Source organism: Podarcis cretensis, assembly GCF_951804945.1.
Source record: "Podarcis cretensis genome assembly, chromosome: 2".
In the NCBI taxonomy this organism is placed as follows: Eukaryota; Metazoa; Chordata; class Lepidosauria; order Squamata; family Lacertidae; genus Podarcis; species Podarcis cretensis.
In genome coordinates, this window is record NC_137171.1 from 42814580 (window position 1) to 42839429 (window position 24850).

The window sequence follows — 24850 nt, forward strand, 5'->3', positions numbered from 1 at the left end:
TAGCACAATGGGCGACACCTGCCCCTATAGCAATGACTATGGATGACCTATTTTTGCTCCCTAAAACAGAACTAAACCTATCCCTGACCCTATAAGCAAGAGAGGGAAGTTACCCTCCCAGCAAATCCTCTTTTTTGGAAGGGAACAGGGAGAGAATCTTTTCATCCTTTTTAGGGAGTATCTAATACAGTAACCCCACAACTTAATGCTTTTTTATGGGACTGCAGCTTTAGGCAGATAGATAAATGAAAGAATGAATGAAATGAGATCCTTGCTCACCAGGCTCTGAAGGCTCTCTTGAGATCTTGTGGGGCTGTCCAAAGGGTTTTCCCTCAAAGAAACCGCTTTTTAAGCGGTTTTAACCTTGTTTATAGGGTTCTGGGATAGTCACAGTAGCCTCTGTCAAGATCTTGGATGTGGGGGTGGTGGTTCAGGGTAGTCATTCTGACTTTGCTTGATGTTGCCTTTGGGTTTACACTGCAACCTCAGTGTAAATTATGGGACTGCTGTACTTCTATAGCAGTGGGAGTATGGATCTGATCAGTATACCTAGATAAAGGCCAAGGAAAATCTCTTGCTCACTGCTCTGAATTTTCTAAAGGAAGGACAAGGAGTTGCTTGTATCCGGTGTGTGCATGTAGAAGAGATGTTCCTGTGAATCTCCTCATGGCCCTGCATTTACTGCAGGAGTATTAGTGCCATTTCAGATTCGGAGTGGAATTGCAGAACATTCTTTGGAGTTCCTACGAAAGCCTTTTGAAGCTGCAGTTGGGCTGCTGAGGACGGCTGGCTGAAGCAGGGCCAAGTCCCTCCGATGCACGGCCAAAGGGCATGGGCAGCTGTGACCCTGAGAGCAGATGAAATTTCTCCCTGAAGGAAGTGGTGCCCTCTAGCTAGGGAGCCAGGCCAGAGGTTGCTGTGAATGTGGCTCTGCCGAGACCTGGGACCAAGCCAGCTTGAGACTTATCTCCACACGTCTGGCTCTCAGCCAGCACCCTCCCCTTACCACGTTCTGCTGTGGGAACATTCTTCGTCAAGCACCAGAAACGCTTTGCTCTGCCTAATAGCTTGCACATGGTGGGCGGGCCTAGCCTTGGGAATGTGCAGCTTAGCTACTCTGTGCTAGTCACGTCACATCTCCCCCCCCACCCATAAACCAGGCCTCACTGCATTCTTGGGGGCTGGACATGAGTTACCCTGTTGTCTCAAGGGGGCGCAGGCTGGCTGCCACTGAGAGGATTCAGACTAAATCCATGGGCTGTTTGAGGAAAGGAAATGTGTGTCCCTAGTTCTGCTCTGCCTTTCAGAGTTATGAAACCCAGCATAGTAAAGGGGGTGGAGGTGGTAGCCAGAGTCTCTGACCAGCGGAAATCAGCAGCAAGAGACTCCTCGCATTAAGCAGGGTCTGCCTCTGGGGTGGAGTAGCTTTCAATGTAAGAATCCCATACACAACAGCACTGAGGTGCCACTGCCTCTGCAGCTATACAGGGACCCCCTCGACAGCAAGGTCCAGATGCAGCTAAGTGTGGTCACCATGGATACAGGAATTCACAGAAATGGGCTTGTTCAGTAAGGTTTCTAGCAGGAACTCTTGGGAGACTACTGTTTTCAGCTCGATGACTTGATACATTTTCCAGCCTGATACTGAATTAGGAATTTGTGCACCGTAAGAGCTTACATATTTCTCTTGGTTCTGTTGCACACTTTATTATGGCATTGGTGTGCATATATGTTATAGATCCATTTCATTTGGGGCCTAGGCCCGGTTTTCATTCAGAATCTGCCTTGGTCCCTCTGATTACTTCTGTCAGGAGAGAAGCAAGGGAGTGGGCCCCTGTTAATTCTCCTTGACCTCTCAGTGGCTTTCAATACCATTGACTGTGGTATTCTGCTAGAGCAGCTGTCCGGGTTGAGGATGGGTGGCACCTTGTTGTAGTAGCTCCAATCCTACTTGATCATTTTTAGAGGGTGGTACTTGTGGAGTATTCAGCCCTGTGGGGTATCCAAGGTGGCATTCTGCAGGGTTCGGTCATATCCCCCATGTTGTTTAACATCTATATGAAACTACTGAATGAGGTCATCAGGAGTTTTGCAGTATGTTGTCTGCCATATGCTGATGACACACAGCTCTACCTCTGCATCTCCATGTGTGGCAGTGGGTGTGTTAGATTGATGCTTTGCCTCAGTAATGGACTGGATAAGAGCCAATATACCTAAGCTTAATCCAGGCAAAACAAGACTGAAGCACTGTTAGTGGGTGGTTTGCTAGACTGGATGGATGGGAGGTGATCTGCACACCCTCTGAAGGAGCATGTAGGTAGCTTGGGGCTTCTTCAGTTCCGACTGGTGCTGTGGCCGGGGGCAGCCAACTAATGTTGTCTGTGCTCTGGTAGTCTTTATGTTGGACTACTGTAACATTGGGCTGCCTTTGAAGATGGTTCAAAAGCTGTAGCTGGTGCTTTCATCTTGTATTATTATGCTGTAATCTGCCCTGTGATCTTTTGATGAAATAAGAACAATGTTAATTTTGGCGCAACTGCACTAGTTACCAATAAGTTTCTGGCCCCAGTTCAAAGTGCTGGTTTTGACCTGTAAAGCTTTATGTGGCTCAGGACTCCCATACCTCAAGGACCACCTGTCCCCACATAAACTAACCTTGACCCTGTGATCACCATCTGCGCCCCTTCTTCGTGTGACCCCTCCCACAAGAAGTTCAGAGGATGGCAGCATGAGGAAGGGTCATTTTAGTAGTGCCCCCCCCACTTGTGGAACGTTCTACCTGGGAAGACACACCTAATACTATCTTTATCCAGTTTTAGGCATCAGACTAATACTTCAATTTTGTGAGCTGGCCCTTAATTTGAAGGGTGTTGTGGCCTTTTTTAGTAGGGTGGGAGTTGAAATCTTGCCTTGTTGTTTATTTGTGTTTTTAGTCTTTTATTTGAATTGTGCTTTTAGATTTTTTTACTATTGTTTTTAATAGAAGTTACTTTGAGGTACTTTGTAAGAAAAGTGACTAACAAATACAGTTAGCAGCAGCAGCAGCAGCAGCAGTAGCAGCAGCAGCAGCAGCAGCAAGATAATGGTTAAATTCAAAGAAGATATTTGCTGGGTTTAATTTCCACCTGTCAGTTATGTGCTATAATCCAAATATCTTGCTCCATAACAGACTTGCATGATGAGTTATAGATACTTAATGGGGTGAGAGAAATGCATTCTTCATGTAGGCACTGTAATCTGTTATTAATAGGATCCTCGGTCTGGCATTGGAAGCACGGTTATAGGAGCAAACCACAATGCACTTTGACTCAAATGGATTATCCTGCATCTGTGTTGCACTGGAACCACTAAGGTCCTGTTCCCCCTTTTCTTTGAAGGTGGGTCTGTTTGAACATGTCACCATTTCTGGAAAAAACGGAACAGCATGCACACTCTTTGTCCGTCCCAAACAGTAAAGGTTATTCCACAGCAACGTAGCATAAGCTGCTCCAATGAAGCCTCTTTGAGGTTGGGGTTGCTTCCCACTTCCTTATTTGCCCTTCTAGTAATTCCCTTATTTCATTGGTCCAGCAGAAGGAAAGGACATGACTTAAGAGGTGGATTGCACCAGTGGCCTGACCACAATCTTCTTTGTCTAGGGTTGGTTTGTTCTTTGTAAGTGAATGAGAGAGGAAACAGAGACATAAAGGAGCAGCGTGCGCGCACACGCGTGCACACACACGCGCGCACACATACGCACACGCACACACACACACACACACACACACACACACACAAAACAACTCGTGGAGGAGAAAGACAATAGATGCACACAATTTAAAAACAAAAAATGTAGAAAGGGCTAATGGTTTTCCTAGACTTGAAAAAGAGAGAAAGTCTTGGATGTGTGTAGAGGAAAATGGACAGCAGGAATTTGTTTGCTCAAACCCCTGATGGGAAGTACTGTATCATAAGTATCCTGGAAAGGGGGTGGAATTGAGGTTATGAGGATGAATGCCATCACAATAACGCTCTCCAGACTCCACTAAAAAAGGGAAAGCGGGGGAAAGACACACATACTTCTTTTTACACTCTCAGCGGAGGAGAGGGAGAGAAGATGTAATTTAGTCCTTCATTGCTTCTGCAACTCCTCTCCACTCTCCACCTACCCCATGTACGACAACACTCCTATTCCAGGCTGTTCTAGGATGAATGTCTCTCATTCAGATAAGTAGATAGATTTTTCAATGAAAAGAACAGATAATAATTGAATGAATGTCTCCTTGAAGGAGCTTGTAATTTCATCCAGCCTTAAGATGGCTAAAGTAAGACCTCTACTGAAAAAGCTATTTCTGGACTCCACCAGCTTCAGTCCTGGTTTTGAGACTAAAACACGTTTGGTTGCCTTGGTAGGTAACCTGTGCTGGGATCTAGATAGGGGAGATGGTCTCCGTTGGTTCTGCTTGACGTCTTAGTGGTATTCAGTACCATTGGCTGTGGTATCTTTCTAGACTTCTGTTTGGGGATGTCATTGAGGGGCACTCTATCACAGTGTTTCTGGTCCTTCCTCATGGGTCAGTCCCAGAAGGTGGTAATGGAGGGTTCTTATTCAGCATCTTGGCCACTGGTGTAGGATGTCCATCAGGGATTAGTTCTGTCCCTCATGCTGCTCAACATCTACCCAAAATTACTGGTTTAGAGTATTGTGTCATCAATATGCAGATAACATGTCGCTCTGACCCCCACCTCCATGTAGGCTCGCACACTAGTGGTACCCATTCCTGAGGAAGGTAGACCTGGCTCAGGTAACATACACTGTAGTTATAAGGTAACTGCAACATATTCTACATGGGGCTACCTTTGAGGAGCTTTCAGAAGCTACAGTTAGTCCAGTTCAGCAACAAAGATGTTAGTGGACACGCACCATAGACCATGTGGCATCTGTCCTGTAATTGGCTGCCATTTGGTTCCAGGCACAGGGTGTTAGGGAGCACATTTAAAGCCCCCAAAGGGCTTAGGTTATGGATACCTGGGGAAATTGCCTCCTCTCATTTCATCCTTCCCACCCTCTAAACTCAGACACAGACACCCTTTTCTGTGTCCTGCTTAGGATAGAGGCATGACTGGAGATGACAAGTGATGAGTTCTTTTCAGAGGCTGCACTAATATTGTGGGATGCTTTGCCCTGGGAAGCATTTGTGCTCCCCTCTGTCTCTTGTTTGCTGGCTGGCAAAATAAAGTTTGATTCTAGCAGGCTGCCTCTTGAGACAGACAAATGCAAACAACAGCAACAAGCATTGCCTGCAAAGGTCATTTTTGCTTGTGATCTCTTGTTTTTTTTGAAATTGGATTTAATGTTGTGTATATTATTTGCTGTGTATTTTATGTATCAGCATTGTTATATTTTATCATTTTATAGTATTGTGTTTTTAAAGTGCTGTAAGTATGGGCACTAGAAGGGCAGGATGGAATTTTTCTTATAAAACAAGCTAACTTTGTGCTGCCGATTCCACTTAGAAAAAAGCTACTGGCCTCTCCATGAGCCCAAATATGCATCCTTGGCACTGGGAACCTGTGACCTATGAGGCACCCTAGCAACATGGCCTGGCCCAAGGCCTCACTCCCCTTGAAGGAGCAAAGTGGGCTGATCCTAGGAATGTCATTGTAAATCAGTGGAGTTTGCTGGGGTCAGCTCACTGGGGAGCACTTTGTGCCAGAGTGACGTTTGTGCTTCATAGGGCACAATCCATTGTCGGGAGTGAAGCATAGTTTGGGAAAGCCTAGTGCACATTTATTTTTATTTATTTATAGCATTTATAGACCTCTTTCCACCATCATGATGTTGTCCCAAAGTGGTTCCCAACACAGTATACCAAATACAAGTAAAAATCAACAAGCAGATGCAGGAGTGCAATAAAGAGAATATTGACCACCAGAGCAGACTCAGCCAGATTCTCCCAAGAGATGGGGAGAACAGTTTTGTTTTAACTAAAATTTCATCAAAGATGTAGCCATCCGTACCTCCGGGGGGAGGGAAGTCTAGAGTTGGGGCACAATTACCAAATGCAGCCTATTTTCACACAGCAAGCAACACTTGTTGGTGGAACAAATATAAGGGCTCCCTCTGCTGATCCAAGAAGCTGGAGTGGATGTTAAGAAATAAGGCACCCCATCAAGTACCTAGATCCCAAGCTGTGTAGGGCTGTAGATGTTAACACCAGCATGTTAAATGGACCCCAGTAACATATAGGTAGCCAGTACAAAGTGCCTCCTTTTGCAGTTGCCTGTGAATATGATCCTACATTCAGAGCCATCTTTCCTATTGGGCTTACTGGTGTGTGTCACCAGGGCGCTGGCCTCTCATGGGCGCCCAGTGATAGGGGGAGCTGTGCGGCTTTGCTGGCGGCCTCCCTTCCCTGCACGCACGCTAACTGTGCCCCATCAACCATATGGCTGGCGGGCATGCAGCTTGCCTCCCAAGCCTCTGTGGGAGGAGAGCGATCCCTGCAGAGGCTTAGGATGGAAGCTGTGCCCTGCCAACTATATGGCTGGCGGGTGTGCAGCTTCCTCCCCAAGCCTCCGCAGGAGGAGAGTGATCCCCACAGCGGCTTGGGAAAAGGTCTACAACTCTGGGAAACGGGGGGGGGGGGGGGCGCTGGAGGGATCTTTGAACCACAGCGCCGGATATGCTTAAGACGGCCTTGCCTACATTGACAGTACAGTGGTACCTCGGGTTAAGTACTTAATTCATTCCGGAGGTCCATTCTTAACCTGAAACTGTTCTTAACCTGAAGCAGCACTTTAGCTAATGAGGCCTTCCACTGCTGCCGTGCCCCCGGAGCACGATTTCTGTTCTCAACCTGAAGCAAAGTTCTTAACCCAAGGTACTATTTCTGGGTTAGCGGAGTCTGTAACCTGAAGCGTCTGTAATCTGAAGCGTATGTAACCCAAGGTACAACTGTATTCTGCACTAGCTGCTCTTTCCAGACTATCTTCAAGGGCAGCCCCATGCAAACCGTATTACAGTAATTAAGATGGGAGGTTAAAGGTAAAGGTAAAGGTAAAGGTACCCCTGCCCGTACGGGCCAGTCTTGACAGACTCTGGGGTTGTGCGCCCATCTCACTTAAGAGGCCAGGGGCCAGCGCTGTCCGGAGACACTTCCGTGTCACGTGGCCAGCGTGACATCGCTGCTCTGGCGAGCCAGAGCCGCACACGGAAACGCCGTTTACCTTCCCGCTGGTAAGCGGTCCCTATTTATCTACTTGCACCCGGAGGTGCTTTCGAACTGCTAGGTTGGCAGGCGCTGGGACCGAGCAGCGGGAGCGCACCCCGCCGCAGGGATTCGAACCGCCGACCTTTCGATCGTCAAGCCCTAGGCGCTGAGGCTTTAACCCACAGCGCCACCTGCGTCCCTAAGATGGGAGGTTACTAGTGTGCAAAACTGTGGTCAAGCTATCCTGATCCAAGAGTGGCCAAAGATGACAAACCAGCAGGTGCTGGAAGGAGGCAGTCCTTGCCACTGTAGCCATGTGATACCTAGCAGTAGTGGATCTGGCAGGACCTCCAGGGAGAGTGCAGCTCTGTCCAGAACAGGTTGCACATCCAATTCCTTGACACAAGAGCTGCATACCAACAGTGCCTTTGTCTTGCTGGGGTTCACTGTCAATTTGTTATCTCTCTTCTAGTCTATTACTACCTGCAGGCACCAGTTCAGAACTGACAAAGCTACATCTGCTTGAGATGGTATGCATATGTTCATCTGAGTGTTATCAGTGCTCCAAACCTGTGACAATGGTATCCAACAATTTCATATGATGTTAAAAATCATTGGGGATAGCATAGAATCTTGGGGGCACCTGCAGCATGTTACTACCTTGAAATAAAAAATCCCTAGCAACTGCAAATGTGTGACTGAGAACCAGCTTCAGACTCTTATCCCACAACTGAAAAATACAGAGGCAGTAAACCAGTATATATTTAATGCTACTGAACATAAGTCTTGCTTGCTTCTGAAGCTAGAGTGAAATGGGATCTCCCCCTTGCCCTCATCGGTTCTTTTGTGGTCTGCAGAAAGGAAATCTGGTTAGCTGGAGGGGTGTGGTATGCACTGCTGAAGTTGTTGGTTATTACATTGCCTAACTCCACTCTGCATTTTATTTATGGAAGGAGAGGACGTGCTGGCGGTTAAGGAAGGCAACAGTGGCAGAGGGACAATCTGGGCCCAATTTAGATTCTGCACTTTTCCTAGCTCTATTTCCGCTTCCAAAGTGTGTCTCCATGACAACCTCTCAAATGTGGGGCCTTGTGCACCCCTTGAGGAGAAATCCACTCAGGGAATCGTTCATGCCCTCTCCCTCCAGAAATGTCTGCCGGTATTCTATGCCTGAGATACAGGAAAAATCCTGGCAAATTTGAGAGATTCACACGGACTAATCCTGAGCAGGCTTTAGGGATTAGTCCACGTGGACTTCTCGAGACACCATGCCTAACAAAGCCAGTGAATCTGGGGCATCGAAAACTCCTTCAAGCGGAGGAGTTGGGACCACTATGCCAATAAAGCTAGGGTTCCGTTCAAGTGGCAGTGGTAGCATCTCTTCCTGAGCCCTAAACTTATTTCAGAGAACTGGTTTCTTTGAATGCTTCTGCCTTTACGAAAGCTCTAATTTAGGTCTTTGATTCTTTAAGGGCTAGTCCTGCCAACCTGCAGTGGCACCATGATTGGGCAATAGATTAAGGCAAGAATTCGTATCTGACAGGTTGCCAATTCGAGACTTTTTGCTCTACAAGTTTCCTCACAGTAGTGCAGTGCTTAAAGAATCTACATGGCAATATTAAAAACTGGTGTGTGCGCCACATTTCAGCCTTCCAACCGCGTAAATAATCTTAAGGAACCCATCCTGGAGCAAAAGAACTTCAAAGAGAAACTGCAGCAGGAAACTGCTGAATTAAAATATATCGGGTGTTTCAATGCTATCATTTGTGGACTTAACTGAGACAAAGGGATTTTTAGCACATTGTATGTGTTAATTGACTTGCCGATGCCAGAATGTCTGAGTCACCAAAAACTGTTTTGTGAATTACCATGGTTAAGTACATAATCATGACTGCCTGTACTTTTCTGTATTTCATTTCCCTCAGCTTACTTTTACAATCCTTCATCCCAACCAAGTATATATGTTCCTGTAACTCAGGATGCATATGATGAAGTAGACTGTCCACACAAGCTTATGCCATAATAAATTTGTTATGGTCTTTAAGTTGCAATAATGCTCCAGTTGTTTTTGCTGCTTGACAATGGCACTGTGAGTCCAACAGGGGGAGCACTTGTCCCAGGGTCAGCTAGTCATCTGGAAATCTGTTTCAAGTTGTATTTAGCCCCATAGAATGAGATGCATGTGAAAATAATCTTTTAATTTTAGCTAACTTGCTGTTCAAACGTACTACAATTTTTCAAACTTTTTCCTTGCAGTTGGTTTTCTTCTTTCACTGTCATAAAATTTCTACAAAAGAATTAAGGTCAATAGAATTCGGATATCCTTCATAGAAGATTGGAAGAAAGCCAGCTGCAAGTATAATTGCACTTTTCCTCTAAATGAACATCCATGCGAGAGAAGGTCCTCTGGGACTGAAGATCTCACATTTCAGGATTACTTTATGCATTGCTATTTCCTACAACTTTCTATATGGAATTTCATCTTTGTATAGGGAAATTGTGTGTACAGTCACCTAAAGAAAGGAGTAAAGTTAGTTTAGAAACAAACTTTAACCCCTGATGCAAGAGGTCAAAATGTCTCTGGATGATTGCTCAAAAGCTGAACTGGTTTGGGAAAATAGCAACAATTAAAACCAACATAATTCCAAAATCCTTATACCTCTTCCAAGTTCTTTCAGCTTATACTGTATTGAAGACTCCAAAATTAACAGAGGACAAAATATACTAAATCTGTTTATTCATGAGGAGAAGAGATCACAGATAATAAAAGATATTATGAACAAATTAATCAAGGAGGAGTGTGTATTCCCGATTTGGGGTGGTGCTGCCAAGACTTTCAGGTAAAACAAATCCTAGGGTTAATTAAAAATGATAATACCAAACAGTGGAGGAAGAGGGAAGTACAAAAGGCTAACATCAATAAAAGAGGGGGGGCGATGCCTTTCCAACACCCCCAAAATAATCATTTTTCAAATAACTCTGAAAATGTGGCAAAAAAAGAGTGAGCCAGTGGGTCCCAGGAATTTCACCCTTAATGCCTTATTTATGCTACCCTTTTTATCATTCCGATAAATATAATAAATTTAAAGATTGAGATTTAGAGATGTGAGCAAATTAAAAGATTTCTATATCAGTACACAACAAAAATCAGGGCAACAAATCGAAACACATTTATGGGACATCTTAATTGGTATCAACATCCATCAGCCTGGGAATGCTCTCGTGTCCACTGCTGTGCCCGAAACACCAGGAATGTATTTTATAGTCTTCCCATTGTGGGAAGACTAGGAACCTTACTTTTAAATTCAGGGCTGTTGACGATTGTGCATGTCATCATATCCTTGAGGCTAAACTGCTGTGGTATACTCTACGGGGGGGGGGGTCACCACTGATGAGTGTTGGGAAGCTTTAGCTGATTTGGAATGTGACAGCCGACATTCTTGGACAGGGTCCACATGAAGAGATTAGTGTGCTCTGTATGGACACACACCCCAGAGAGTTCTCACCCAGAGCAGTGTTGCAAGATCCGGGTGGCCAGGGGATGGCCAATGAGGCCAGACAGAGCAGACAAAAAGGCAGACAAACCAGCAGCCAACGGCCATCCATACTGTACTCTCAGTGAGGAGAAAGGATAGTTCCCACCCACACCACGTTCCCACCCATACCATGGGACCCAGGGAAGGGAGGGGTCAGAGGCAAAATGTGGAGTGGGCCAAACAAGCATGCTAAGCAATGCATGTTGACCATTGAAAAAGGCAGACCCTTCCTCCCTAGACAGGGGCAGGGCAGATCTATGTGTGTTTCCATGAAAGAAAAACAGATGCACATGGAGTTAAACACAGCAGTTCCTGAGCGGGATGCAGGGGAATCTTGGGCCCTCAGTGCTGGAAAGGCAATCCATGGGACCAGCTTTCTTCCTTTGGGGATCTGATGTGGGGCAGGTGGCGCTGGCTTATCAGTGGGGCTTGAATATCTTCTCCCACCCACTGTCAGCCTAGTGGAGCCATCTGGAACAATGGATAGCTAGTAGCCATTAAGAACCTTAGGCTCAATGATAAGCTATGGATAGTCTTATTTTCCATAGATAGCCTTATCCTCCATGAATTTGTCAATGGAAAATAACATCAATGGCTTATCAGCAGAAAGTATCACCAACAGGTCCATAGGGAATTCTATTACCTGGATTAGTTGTCTGTGAACTTTTGTAATACTGTAATCACAGAATTTTGACTTGGATGTCATACATCTAAAAAAACATAACCTCTCCTTTGTCTTCTTGCAGTCAATCAAAGTGTCGCTAAACCCTCACCTGACTGTGCCTTCTGTCTAATGTACAGTGGTACCTTGGGTTAAGAACTTAATTCGTTCTGGAGGTCCATTCTTAACCTGAAACTGTTTTTAACCTGAGGTACCACTTTAGCTAATGGGTCCTCCTGCCACTGCCACGCCGCCGGAGCACGATTTCTGTTCTCATCCTGAAGCAAAGTTCTTAACCCAAGGTGCTATTTCTGGGTTAGCGGAGTTTGTAACCTGAAGCGTCTGTAACCCAAAGTACCACTTTATTTATGAAGAGGGTGTTCAGAGAAATGTTTTTGCCCAGTAGCCATTTCTGAGCATCATTCAAAAAATCTCTGATCATTTTGCTTGGCCTGAGCAGCCTAGGCCTAAAATAGTATTTGGGCGAAATGGATGTTATTCTAGGGACTTGATCAGAGGAGTTTTATTTTGCTTCATGTGTTATATGTTGTAGGACTTTGCTTTTAAAAAAAAACCACACACAAAGAAGGAAATGTTTTAAAACAACCAGCAGTGGGAGATGTGTGTGCACTTCATGGGAGCTGTGAATCAAGTTATGGGGTTTGCTTTAGGGCTAAAAACTCCATCCACACCCAACTCTAGCAATCTAGTCACCTTGTGCTGAACCAGAAATCTGACAATAGCTTTGAAATTGAGGTCCCATTCAGAATTGTTTAGTTGAGCATAATGGGAGTTGGAAGTTTCTTCACCCACTCATCTCCTGGAATTTGGTTTTGTTTACATCCCCTTGCACTGTGAGACCTGCCAGGGAGACCTTGTATTGCATACTGTAGGCCTAATTCTCTTGCCAGAGGTTAAAGGAATGCTGTTACTGAAGTTGTGCCATGGACTTGGCCTGGTGGGGTGCACTCGTGTGGGTTTAACAGGAAGCCTACAGTAGCTGGGTACAGGAAAGGACCAAAATGCTGGGAACAGTCTGCATTTCAGGGCTATTTATACCAGTGTGAGTTGTTCTCTTACTGGTCCTCTCAGCTATTTGTGTCCCACGACTTGGAGCATTGCTCCTCTCCGACCTTTTCTTCCATTCTCCTTTATTTTTAACATCACCCTTTCCTTCAACTGGGTGGCTCTCATGAGGAAAGAGGAAAGGGGTGAGTGGGAATCATTATGTATCTCTCCTGACCTGAGCTCTGGGTGAGGACTGTGTTTTTAGTGGGGCAGGAAGTGCCAGAGTCCAGTTCTCTTGTTGTGGTGCAATTTAGTGAAGGCTTCCCAGTCTGTTTTTCAGGCCACGTTTAATTAGGAAGCTGCCTTATATGAGGTCTGAGTATTGCACATAGTTAAACTATGGAACCCGCTGCCACAGGAGGCAGTGATGGCCTACTTAGATGGCTTTAAAAGACGACTGGGCAGATTCATGGAGAAGGCTATCAATGGTTCCTAGCCATGATGTGTATGCTCTGCCTCCACAGCTGGAGCCAGTAATGCTTCTGAATACCAATTGCTGGAGAGCACAGGAAGGGTGAGCACTGTTTGGCTCAAATCCTGCTTGATGGTTTCCCACAGACACCCAGTTGGCCACTATGAGGGCAGGATGCTAGACTAGATGGGCCATTGGCTTTAGCACCAGGTGCTTCTTACGCTTAGCTCAGTATAGCCTCTTCTGACTGGCAACAACTCTCCAGTGGCTCAGGCAGAGAAATTTCTCACCCCCTTCTTCCTCCTTCTTTTTCAACTGGAGATCCTAGAGGCTGAACCTGGGGCCTGCTCCACCACTGGACTATGATCCCACCTGTTATGTCTGTCCATTAGGATTAGATTGTTGTACACAAAACCTGCTCTTGAAGTTTACTTTCATTTTTGTGATTTAATGCACTGGCTTTGAACCTTGCTGTGGTTTCTGCACACCCACCCACCCACCCACCCCTCCTTACTCTTTCTTACTCTCCTACAACCCTGAAGCAGCTTCTGGAATCAGATTCAAGCTCATTTATGGATCCATTCTTTAGCAGGACTACCTTGAGGTGCTGCAGAGAAGCATCCACGGCTGCCTTTCATCCAGGTGGGTTATATGAAATGCGTACACACCATGGCAGTGCAATGAAGCTTGCCCCCTCCCCAAAGCCACATTCTTTATACCTGCTGACTGCATAGGCTGCTTCTTGCACTAACTGGGAACCTCTCCCAGCATCAGCAACATAGGCAGCAGCTGTTACCTAAGGAGGAACCTGTCTAGGGTTGCCAACTTTTTCTCCAGGCAGGGCTCCTCTACTTTTAATGGCTACATGTTCGGCAGGTAAAAACTTTCCTATCTCCTCTAGGCTGAGTAAAAGTTTCAGCTTCAAAGCATGGAAGCCCCTTTAGGATAAAAGTTGGCCACACTATTTAGGTGCCTCTCCTTTAGATCTTGCCACCACCAAAATGTACGTAGGAACAGATTAAGAGGTAGATAAAAGCAAAACCCCTGAATTGTATATAGTGTTGCAATGTCTTTCCGGAGGGGAGACAGAATATGGTGAAACTGCCATGGCTCATTTATTTCATAACATTTGTATACTGCTTTAAAAACAAATAACCTCAAAGCGGTTTTATTATTAACAATATAACACACCTTTCCTCTAAGGAGCTGAAAGTGGCATGCACAGTTATTGTCATTGCCCCCCCCCTTTTATACTTACAGTCACAACAACCTTGTGAGGTAATGGCGGGGGGGTGAGGAGACTGGAGCCAAGGCCACTCAGGGAGCTGCATGGCAAAGAGTTGATTCATCCCACGCTCTATCCACTAGGCCACTCTTATCTCCCCTGTACGTGCTACTGAATTTCAAGGCAGAAATTCCCTATAACTCGCTAGTAAGCTGAGGCACAAAGCCTTTTAAAGGGGAGCCAGAGACAGGAATAGGAAAGGCCGAGGAGGGAGGCAGCCCCTCCCGCCTTACAACATCAACTTTGCTGGACTGGTCATGTTGTGCAGATGCCTGATTATTGTCTTCCAAAGCAACTACCTCTATTCCAAACTTTAAAATGGAAAGTGTAATACAGGTGGTCAACAAAAGAGGTTTAAAGACTGTTTCAAGGCAAATTTTTAAAAATGTAGTATAAACACCAACAATTGGGATAAACACCAACAATTGGGAAACACTGGCCTGCCAGCGCTCCCACTGGAGAACAACCTTTACCAAAGGTGTCATGGGCTTTGAAGACACTAGAACTCAGGACGCAAGGGAGAAACGTGCTAAGAGGAAGGCAGGCTTGGCAAATCCACACCGTGATCAACTCCCGCCGGGAAACCGGGGTCCCTACTGTGGAAGGACGCGTGGATCCAGAATTGGCCTCCACATTCACTTACGGACTCATTGTGTGCTAGAAAGGTGAAACGCAGAGAGAGAGATTCCCGGCGCCCGCTCAGCATCGGCGCTACCACGAGGAGGCTCTAGGTGGCTACCTAGGGCAGGCCAGCAAGCTGGGGAAGAGGCGCTCTGACCGCAGGAGAAGGGCAAAGACGTTCCCAACGCCGCCGCCGCCGCCGCCATGGTGTGCGTATGTGCTTGAACTCCTCAAGCAGCAGAGGGCCGGAGAAAGCAGGAAGCTCCGATACAGGGAGGAGTAAGAGAACCGCCAAACAAGGGGGGGGGGGGTTGATCTCAGCGGCACTGGCGGTGGCGGCTCGTTGTAAACCGTACAGGAGGTGGCTGGCGAGTACGCAGGGCTTTCCGTGGCCCGAGCAAACCGGCACACTCGCCCGAAGTGGAGCCCAGGAGCGCCGCTTGCACGGAGAACACAGCCGCGGACTGCTCTCCTCGCAGCGGAAGTGCCGGCATAAGCCAAAGAAGTGAAGCTGGTAAAGGAGGAGGAGGAGCGTTTTTTTCAATCCGAAGTGCTGAGGCTGGTGCGGGGCGCAAGGTTGCAGCCCCTGTTAGGCGGCTTCTCCTTTGGTGGCGCCGAGGGCTCGGCCTCGTCTAGCGCTGTGGAGGACCGGGCTGCCTCTAAGTTAGCGGTGGGTGTAACGACCCCCTCGGGGCCGAGGAGCTTTTTTTGCTTTTGTCCTCTGCGTAATAGTGAAGAGACGCATTCACACCTTACAGCTGAAGCACGCGGCTTCCCCGCCCCCAATCTTGGGAACTGTAGTTTGCACCCACACCCGAGCTTTGGTTCCCAGCGCCCTTAACGAACTACAGTTCCCCTAGTTCTTTGGAGGAAACCGTGTGATTTAAATGTATGGTGTGGGTGTGACCATTACGAAGCAGGAAGCCCCTGATTCGGATCTCGCCGATGTTGCAAACCCGTTAGGCAGTATATAAATTGGATGAAATAAGAATAAATTAAAAATTCAGGAAAACCAGCAGAGTTTTGTGAACCTTAACGATTTAACAGGCCTAAAGCTTTTAAGAGCTACAGTCTACTTCATCAAATAGAAGTGAAGTTCATGAAAACATGATCCACATAGTAAACATCAGTCTGTGAAGGTGCCACAAGCCTCCGCATTTTGCTGCAAGAGTCCTACAGTGCAATCCTAACCATTGTCAGAAGTAAATCTGAATTTAGCAGAGCATACTCTGAGGTCAACAGAATTAAGGTTGGAGCCTAAAAAGACTACCATTATGGAAATCATCGTTTGCATGGATGACAACTAAAACACTTTGCAAATGTTAATTATTATCACTATTGATGAGATCTCCCAGGAGGTGCTATAAACCACCATCTCCCAGCAGGAAGTGGAACTTGCCTAGATTGGGGAGATACTGAGAGCAACAGCTCAAGACACAAATATGGGGAAACATGAAATCTAATAAAAATAGATTTTCTGGTGTCTGAACTGTACCAGCCTTATCTGGTAGTTATTTCCTACCCCCCTCCCCCACTTTCAGAGACAGGGAAGGATAGGATTATCTGTATGGAATAGAAACCCAGGAGGAGCAAGGAGCTTGCTTTATGAAAGCAAACTGAGGCCTTATCTGCTAGCTAGGACTTACTGGGGTTTTTGGGTTGCCATCTGGAGACATTTATTCTGGGTACAAGTAAGCTAATGGCTTTCATGAGAGCTTTGCTGCAGCTCTAGGGTGGATATGGGAGGTGGAGGAGTGGGTGGGAAGGACCTCTCAATGGGGGTCTGGGCTGCAGAATCTGGGGCTCAGATTAAAACACCTGCACACACACACTCTTTCTCTCACACACATACACTCTCACACTGTTTTCATGCCCTGGCAGTGCTCCAGTCTCACACTACAATGGGCTGCTGTTTTCAGTCTTCTGACACAGCTGGCAGCTTGATGGGAACAGCTGGTTGCCTGAAAGGGAATGTGGAGTGGTCCTTGGCTTTAGGTTGGGGGGCCCCCCAATAGGGGCTGAGCGACTGAGCTTCTCCACCTCTCCAGCCTAGCTGTTGTTGAGTGAAGCGGCAACCAGTTCTGCACAGAACTGGAAAGGATGGAGAATTGCCCTAGCAAAGCTGTTCTCCCAGAACAGACCTTTATGATGTGGGGGGATCAGAGAGAAACACAGGGGCCTTGAACAAAAAAACGTAACTGGAGGAAAAGGTCTTCCCAGGGCATAGTCTGAGAACGTACAATGCCACCATCTTGCTGAGGTTAACCAGGCCTGGTTCAGTGGAGTGCTTGAATGGGAGAGAGACTGCTTTGGAACCCAATGTACACTGCCTTGAGTTCTGTGATGGAAGAAAAGTGGGACATGTACTAAATAACATAAATACTTTAAATAAAACTTCCATGTAGAATTCATGGGCATTTAGCAGACTGCTGGACCACTTTTGTTTTCTTTGGCCCTCATTCACCGGTATCCAAGGTCTGGTTTTTCTTGCTATGTGGTTGACTTATTTTTCTCTTGCTTTTTTGAAATTGTATTTATCGTTTCGCAGTAGTTTCTTGTCCCTGCAGCGAAGGATTGCTGGTGGGACCATAACCCTTTGCCAAACCAAGTGGGAGCTAGTGTGGAATATTGTGGTGGTGAGGTGGAGGGGGGAAACTGGGTTGAAATCCCTGTTCAGCCACGAAGTTCATTGGTTCATCCAATTATTTATTATAGTTTGGGGAATGGCTGACACTCAGAGACAGAGCACACAGTTGGCATGCTGAAGATCCCGACTCTACTTCTCAGCATCTTCAGGAAGGTGTGAGGAAACCTCCCGTCTGAAATCATGAAAAGTCACTGGCGGTCAGTGAATTTATTACATTTATATCTCACCTTTCCAACAAGCTCAAAGTGCCATATGTGGTTCTCTCCCTCCTCATTTAATCCTGGAAACAAACCTATGAAGTAAGTAAGGCTAAGAAGAAATGACTGGCCCAAGGTCATCCAGTGAGGTGCATGGCCAAGTGGAGATTTGAACCCCTGATCTCCCAGGTCCTAGTCTATCACTGACTACTATACCACACTGGCTCCATGGACCAACCATTTGACTTGGCATGGCAGTTTCTTATGATATTGTAAGCCGCTTTTGTATCATGGCGTTGCTCTCAAAGCCATTAACAGACAATTCAAACTGCATTTAACTATTTAAAAGCATTTGTGTGCACCATTTAATATTTTAGAAATCTCTGCATAATAAAAACACAAATCAGGTTATAAGAACATATAAACATCCAGAATAAAATGAGAGCCATTTTCTCTCAGCCTAACCTACCTTGCAGAGTTATTGTGAACATTGAATGGGATAATATTCTATGTATGCAATTCCATGAGCTGCTTTGAGGTAGGGTGAGGCATAAATCTAATCCCAAGTCAAAATTGTTTAGACTTGTATCCAACAGTTGCATGAACAGAAGGCAGCTTACACAACTGACCTTTCTTTTCCTCCTGTGCCCCCTGAAAAGGTACTCTGGAGGGTTAAAGAGGGACCTGCCTACTGTACATTGTGGGATGTGTCATATGGGGCTGCAGTGGGAGGAAGCTGAAATCTGAAATCAGGTGGATGAGCCCTGCATCAACGAGTGTCGCCTCCAGATTGTCAGGCAAATACCAATAAATTTAGCTTTGTGCCACTAAAGTGGATTAAAGCGCTCTGGCACCCTACTGGAAAAAATCCACTTAAAACATGGACTTTTTGCAGTTAAGAAAGCATTACCTTGAAGAGTGTGGGATGAATAATGATTGACAGGTAGATCTATAAACGCTGCAATAGGAAATTGGGGTGAATGTTCAATATTGTATAACCTCTCCACAAACAAATTGGTATGAATGCTCAATAAAGACCGGACATATACAGTGGTACCTCGGGTTACATACGCTTCAGGTTACACACTCCGCTAACCCAGAAATAGTGCTTCAGGTTAAGAACTTTGTTTCAGGAGAAGAACAGAAATAGGGCTCCGGCGGCGCGGCGGCAGCAAGAGGCCCCATTAGCTAAAGTGATGTTTCAGGTTAAGAACAGTTTCAGGTTAAGAACGGACCTCCGGAATGAATTAAGTACTTAACCTGAGGTACCACTGTAGTCTAAACTCCACATAAACGTTGTGCAAGTGAATCTGGATGAATGCTCAACAAACTGTCTAGAGAAGCACAAGTACTGTGTAGCACCTCTCTTGTTTTCTGACTATTTCTAAACCCAACTTTGAAGCAGGAATGTGAACATTAGAAGAGCCTAGGTTGATCAGACCATAGAGATTAAAAAGCTAGCATCCTGTTTGCCACAGAGGCCAACTATATGCCCCTGGGAAGCCCTCAAGCAGGAGACAAGGGCAATAGCCCTCTCCTGCCAAGGCATACTGCCTCTGCTCAGGGAGACAGCATATCCCCTACCTAGACAGCATGAGTAGAGTGGGTGCCCAATAGTGCTTCCAGACTACCCACTTTCTCTGGAATTGATATGCTTTTATTTACTCCGTTGTTAAAGGATCCACCAGGGTTGCTGCATAACTCTTTGCATTTTAGTGTTTTCCCCGTTGCTCTCCTACCTTTTTACAGGCCGGGTTTGTGGTTGGTTTTTCTGACTTTCAGTGCCAACTTTTCATGTCTGGACTAGCAGTTGCTACTGATGCACCTGGCGAGAGGAAGGGTGCATGAGACAGTTGGTGACATGGTTAATGGGGCCTTGCCTTGCTGCCTTTTTTGCCCTACATTTCCAGGATACAGTACTACCACCACCATCACCAGTCCTGGGCCCAGGAAGGGATTTTGAAAAGGCAGACCTCTGCAAATCAGCTCTCTGGCAATGGGAGTAGGAACAAAGGAAGCCACCTTTGCCCAATTCAAGCCACTGGTCCCACTATCTCAGCACTGTCAACACTGTCTGGCAGCAGCTCTCAGACCAGGAATCTTTCCCAGACCTACCTGGGAGATGCCAGGGATTGAACCATGCAAAGCAGGATTCTCTAGCACTGAGCCACAGCCCTTCCTGAATGAAATTGGAATCTATGAGTAGGATTGGGTGGCATGAAGACAAGGCTGTCTCAAGACATTTTGCTACCTGGGGAAAAGGCAAAGGTGGCGCCTTTCCCCACTCCATGGACAAAAGCCTACCAGACTGGCAGCTGAATCATACTTAAGCACAGCACTTCAAAAGACCCCAGGGCATATGATAAGGATTTTGTAACATTGGCCTTTTACCTTACTAGAAGAATGCATGTGAAACACTTTGAGCACTTAGAAAGAGTGTTGAATAAATACTAGAGTGATATAAATCATGTTGTAGCCAAAACATCCAGCAAATACTTAAAGCACCCAGGAAGAAGACTGTGAGTCAGGGAACTCCGGGGTTGCTATATTTCTTATTTCACAGAGCAGCTTCTCACATTGCTGGAGAACCTGCCTAGAGACGATAACTAACATCTTCTGTTTCAGAACATTGCAGCTCTCTGGGTTAAATACCACAGTGCTGGCTTGTGGCTTGTTTTCTTTCCGACCTGTGCTCCTACAAGAGGCATTATTCACACATCCCCTGGCTGCTATGGAGTTAGTAATGTGGGGCTAGATGTGAGCATGAATACAAAGGATTGGAGAGTGAGGTTGTCAGGATAGATCACAGCGCATTGGCTTCACTGTGGGGCTAGATGTGAGCATGAATACAAAGGATTGGAGAGTGAGGTTGTCAGGATAGATCACAGCGCATTGGCTTCACTGTTCACGTGTCTGATCTGGCAGAAGGCTAAGGGGGAAACCCCTGGTCAACAGCTTAAACGGAAGGTATTTTGCGTGGCCTAGTGACTGGCTCCTTCTTTGCACCAGAGAAGCAGGAGTGGCCTTTGTTTTCACCAGCAGAAGGGAAAAGACTCAGTTGTTACTCTCCTTCCTATTCTGGGCCCCTCCAAGCTGTTGGGGTGGGAATGTATTCTGCAACATATCATTGATACAATAATAGTGCATTAATGGGGTATATATACTGCACCACCTTCCAGTATATAACTCATTCCACTTTTTCTGTGATGTTTCCCCAGTGTTGCTGCCTTACTGCAGCCTGAAGGGACACTATCCTGCAACAAACGTGGGACTCAAAGAAAACCTGGAACATTTGCGGCGTAAAAGCAACAGGATTTCAGCGGGATGTTCCATGCATTGATTAGAAAGGAAGTGTGGTGTGACTGTTCTGAAACTTTTACAGGTGTGAATGGTACTGAAACGGGTCGCATATGAAGTGCCCTGATCCAATCATGAACATAAATCATAACAAATGCACAATAAAAAAAGTATGCCTCGCAGCCCCTGACCTTCCTCCCACCAGTTCCTCTTCTCTGCCCTCACAATACAAGCAAAACAAAAAAGGCAGAGAGCAGTGCAGGAAGGTGAGGGAAAGGCAAGGCAAGGAGGAAAGGCAAGCCATAAGGAGGTACCCAAAAGGCAGTGCTTTTTTTTTCCTTAAAAAATGTTTAAGGGTACTCTCATTTTCCTACTCATATTGAAATACTGCCCCTCAATGAGGTCATACTTAGATTCACAAAATGTTTAGGGGTATGCTTACCCCTGTGCCCCCCCCCCAGAAAAAAGGACTGCAAGAAGGAATTAATGAGAAGGAAAGTGGCCAGTGCATTTCGATAAAATGAAAGTGAGGCAACTATGCCCCAGAGAAAGTTTCTTGAAATACAGTGGTACCTCAGGTTAAGTACTTAATTCGTTCCGGAGGTCCGTTCTTAACCTGAAACTGTTCTTAACCTGAAGCACCACTTTAGCTAATGGGGCCTCCTGCTGCCGCCGTGCCGCTGGAGCACGATTTCTGATCTCATCCTGAAGCAAAGTTCTTAACCCGAGCTACTATTTCTGGATTAGCGGAGTCTGTAACCTGAATCGTATGTAACCTGAGGTACCACTGTAGTTTTTCTCAGTAGAGAAAGGACATCAATGTTTATGTCCTCAAATAAGGTATTTTATTTATTGCTTTATTTATTTCATTTATACATTGCTCATTCAACTAAGTTTTCTGGGCAGTTTAAATATCAACAAAACATGCAATAAATACTCTTACAAGATGTTGGAATGTGAATAGATATTTAATAGATCTCCTTTCTTCCTCGGTAGAGTGCCATCCCTTTGCAGCTTAAAAGGGAAGCTTAGATAGGCTAGTTTTAGCCTTCTAGTTTTAAGTAATCCAGGATTTTAAGGCAGGCTGGATTTTCCTGGTTTCCACCCCTTAAAACAACAAACACACAAAGTAGTCTTGTAAAAGATAAAAATAACATTGACTCACTCAGAATACTTTTTGAAGAGTAACAGATACAGCAGCTTTGTACAGGCAGACTTAAAATGGTAATTCAGTCTAGCTTAAAATGTAGTCTGATCTTGGAGCTCAGATATGCAGATGGTCTCACTTTGCTGGTTTGGTGAGGAAGAGGGTGTGCCCAGGCAAGTGGGAGAATATATAACGATACAGAGGTACCTCTGGTTATGAACTCAATTCGTTCCAAAGGTCCGTTCTTAACCTGAGGTACCACTTTAGCTAATGGGGCCTCCCACTGCCACCGCACCGCCGCCGCACGTTTTCTGTTCTCATCCTGAGGTAAAGTTCTTAACCCGAGATACTACTTCCGGGTTAGTGGAGTCTGTAACTCGAAGTGTTTGTAACCCGAGGTACCACTGTAGCTTCCCCCTGTTACGGCACAGTGGGAGTGTCTCTCGCAGAGTTCTCTCTAGCAAGTTAACAGGAAACCTCTGTGAGCTTCAGAGCTGTATGTATCTAGCAAAATATGAATTGTTGGTTTGACTGCACTTTAAGTATCCCACACAAGAATCAACAAAAAAAAGTCATAAATCAGTAAGCTCAGGAACAACCCCCACCGCCCACACACAAATAAAACCAGCACCTAAAGCAATTTAAAAATGGCATAAAACACAGCAAGGGGGAGCTTAATGTGAAACCTGGAGCACCCAAAGAATATGTCATTAAAAGACCTGTGTTCACCTGTTATCTTAATAATAAAATAGACGCCCCAGTTCTGCCACCTCAAATAGCCAGTGGCTGTACATTTTCTCAGGTTAAGGCCACTTCTGTGGAGAAGGGAATGTCATACAGTAGTGCAGGGCTGTAAGAGCTTGGTGCCTCCTTCCTGCTGGAGGAAAAGAGTTCGCTTATGACTGAGGCCTCCAAAGGGCATGGGAATTTGATGCCCAGGGAAAACGGGCAGGACAAGCAGTTATGTAGCACAAGCCTGTGGGTTGTGGGGAGTGTAGGATTGAGGCACAAATAAAAGAGGTAGCTGCAGAGAGCATGAGGAATACAATGGAAGATTTGAAAGGCAATGGAAATCCCAGCTATCCTTCTGTGGAGAAGGGTGTGTCTCACCCACAACAGGAATATCTAAAAGCAGAGGAGTTGCAATGAACGGAGGGTTTTTTTTGGCCTTCCCTTGACTTTCCCCAGGCTGATAAGTGCATGTCCTGTGGAAGGGACAAAGACTTAACATCTTGCAGCTGTGCCCACATTACGCTGTTCTTTCCCACTGTGTATGTGTGTGGACGAGGAGTCTGTTTTCCTGTGTGTAGCAGAGAGAGAGATAAGAAGCTTACAAGACGGCACAATTCTAAGGGTCAGCTGTGGGCTGAGCGAATTCTCCAGCTGCCTATTTATGCCGCCAAAGTAGCACTATCTTCCACAAGATAGGCTCAAGTCCGGGCTTGGGAAGAAAGATGACTTAAAAAATAAGCAACAGACACTGTGGGATAAAAGCAACAGAAGCACCACTGCAGAACCATAACATAAAAGTACCAGGGTGGTGGGCAGTGGGATATTGAATCTGATTTAGCAGGCTGGACCCACAGGTGGCGCACCTCTGGGGGCTCATTTTGGCGGTTGGGTGGGGCCACTCATCTGTCACTCAGTTGATGTCATATGATCACATGATGCCAGGCAATCGCACTTCGAAGGAAGAATGATGATCTCATGCAAATTGCAGCTCCGAAAACCAAATCTCTTGCTGCTTTCTCTGCTGAAAGTGGGGCTTGCTTTCGGTGTTCAGCACCAACAGCAAGCCCAGCTTGTGGCAGGCGTTGACTGCAATCAGGAACTTCAGTGCTGAATTGAAAACTGATCCAAGTGCGTCTTTTATTTGGTGCCAGATTTAAAACACCAAATGCAAGCGCTGCTTTCTGACTGATCCTTTGCTGCTGTGTCTGTATCTGCCTCACACCTCATGTTGTATGACATCAGGTGTAGGGCAACTGGGAGAGGTTTGGGGAAAGAAGCCTCATGGGCCCAATGGGACGCCTGGTGGGCCTAATTAGGCCTGTAGACTAGAAATTTCTTGCCCATGTTTTTGAGTAATATGACCAATTCAGGCAGGTAAGGTAGACACCTTGTTTCTCCACGCAGTCCCATCCTTGTGTGGGATTTAAGGGAGAAGAAACCTGCATCTGCAGACAGGCTGGGCCCATGTTACATCCTCAGTGCCATCACGGGCATGCAGAGAAAATCAGGATAGCTTTGGAGTCCAGACAAATTACACTGAGGAGGATGATTGTATGATTTGGAAGGGCTGTATCTAGTTCTATCTCTACAGGATATCCTTTATTTGGAGGCCAAAACTACACCACAAGCAGTTTCATGATTCTTCCTCCTACTTCTTGTGGGTTTTTTAAAAATAAATAAATGAGTAGATTGAAGTAAAAGTAAGTTGGAATAGGGAGTGGAAGACTAGTGATGTGAAGGGGTTTGCGTGTCTATGTGTATGTGTGTTACTTAATCCTTTCCCTTTCTTTCCTATCTGCTCAAGGTCACCTTTTCCAAGCTGTTTTCAACCCAGTTAGGGAAAAGATAAAGGGTTGGGTGTCTTTTCCTTTACAGGGAGAAAAGCACTGGGATGATTTTGAGTTGACAAATGGCAGGAAAGAACCGATTAATTAGTCTCTCCTTTCCTATCCCATTCAATCGTTCCTTTTAGCTTTTTTAAAAAAATAAAAGCCAAAAGGAAGAAACACAAAGTGTGCATCATGTATGGTTTGGCTAAAGCATCCCTCTTAAGA

General features: G+C 45.8%; 2 long non-coding RNA genes across 2 annotated transcripts; one reads left to right on the forward strand and one right to left on the reverse strand.

The window, feature by feature from the left end:
- Window positions 1-14890: 14890 nt before the first annotated feature.
- On the forward strand, window positions 14891-20085 carry LOC307210443. The gene is made up of 3 exons (XR_013836010.1): window positions 14891-15055; window positions 17492-17620; window positions 19531-20085. It is a non-coding gene; the product is annotated as an uncharacterized lncRNA (long non-coding RNA).
- LOC307210456 lies at window positions 17462-19545 on the reverse strand. The gene is made up of 2 exons (XR_013836023.1): window positions 19360-19545; window positions 17462-17595 (listed from the first exon to the last, which is right to left on the reverse strand). It is a non-coding gene; the product is annotated as an uncharacterized lncRNA (long non-coding RNA).
- Window positions 20086-24850: the final 4765 nt, after the last annotated feature.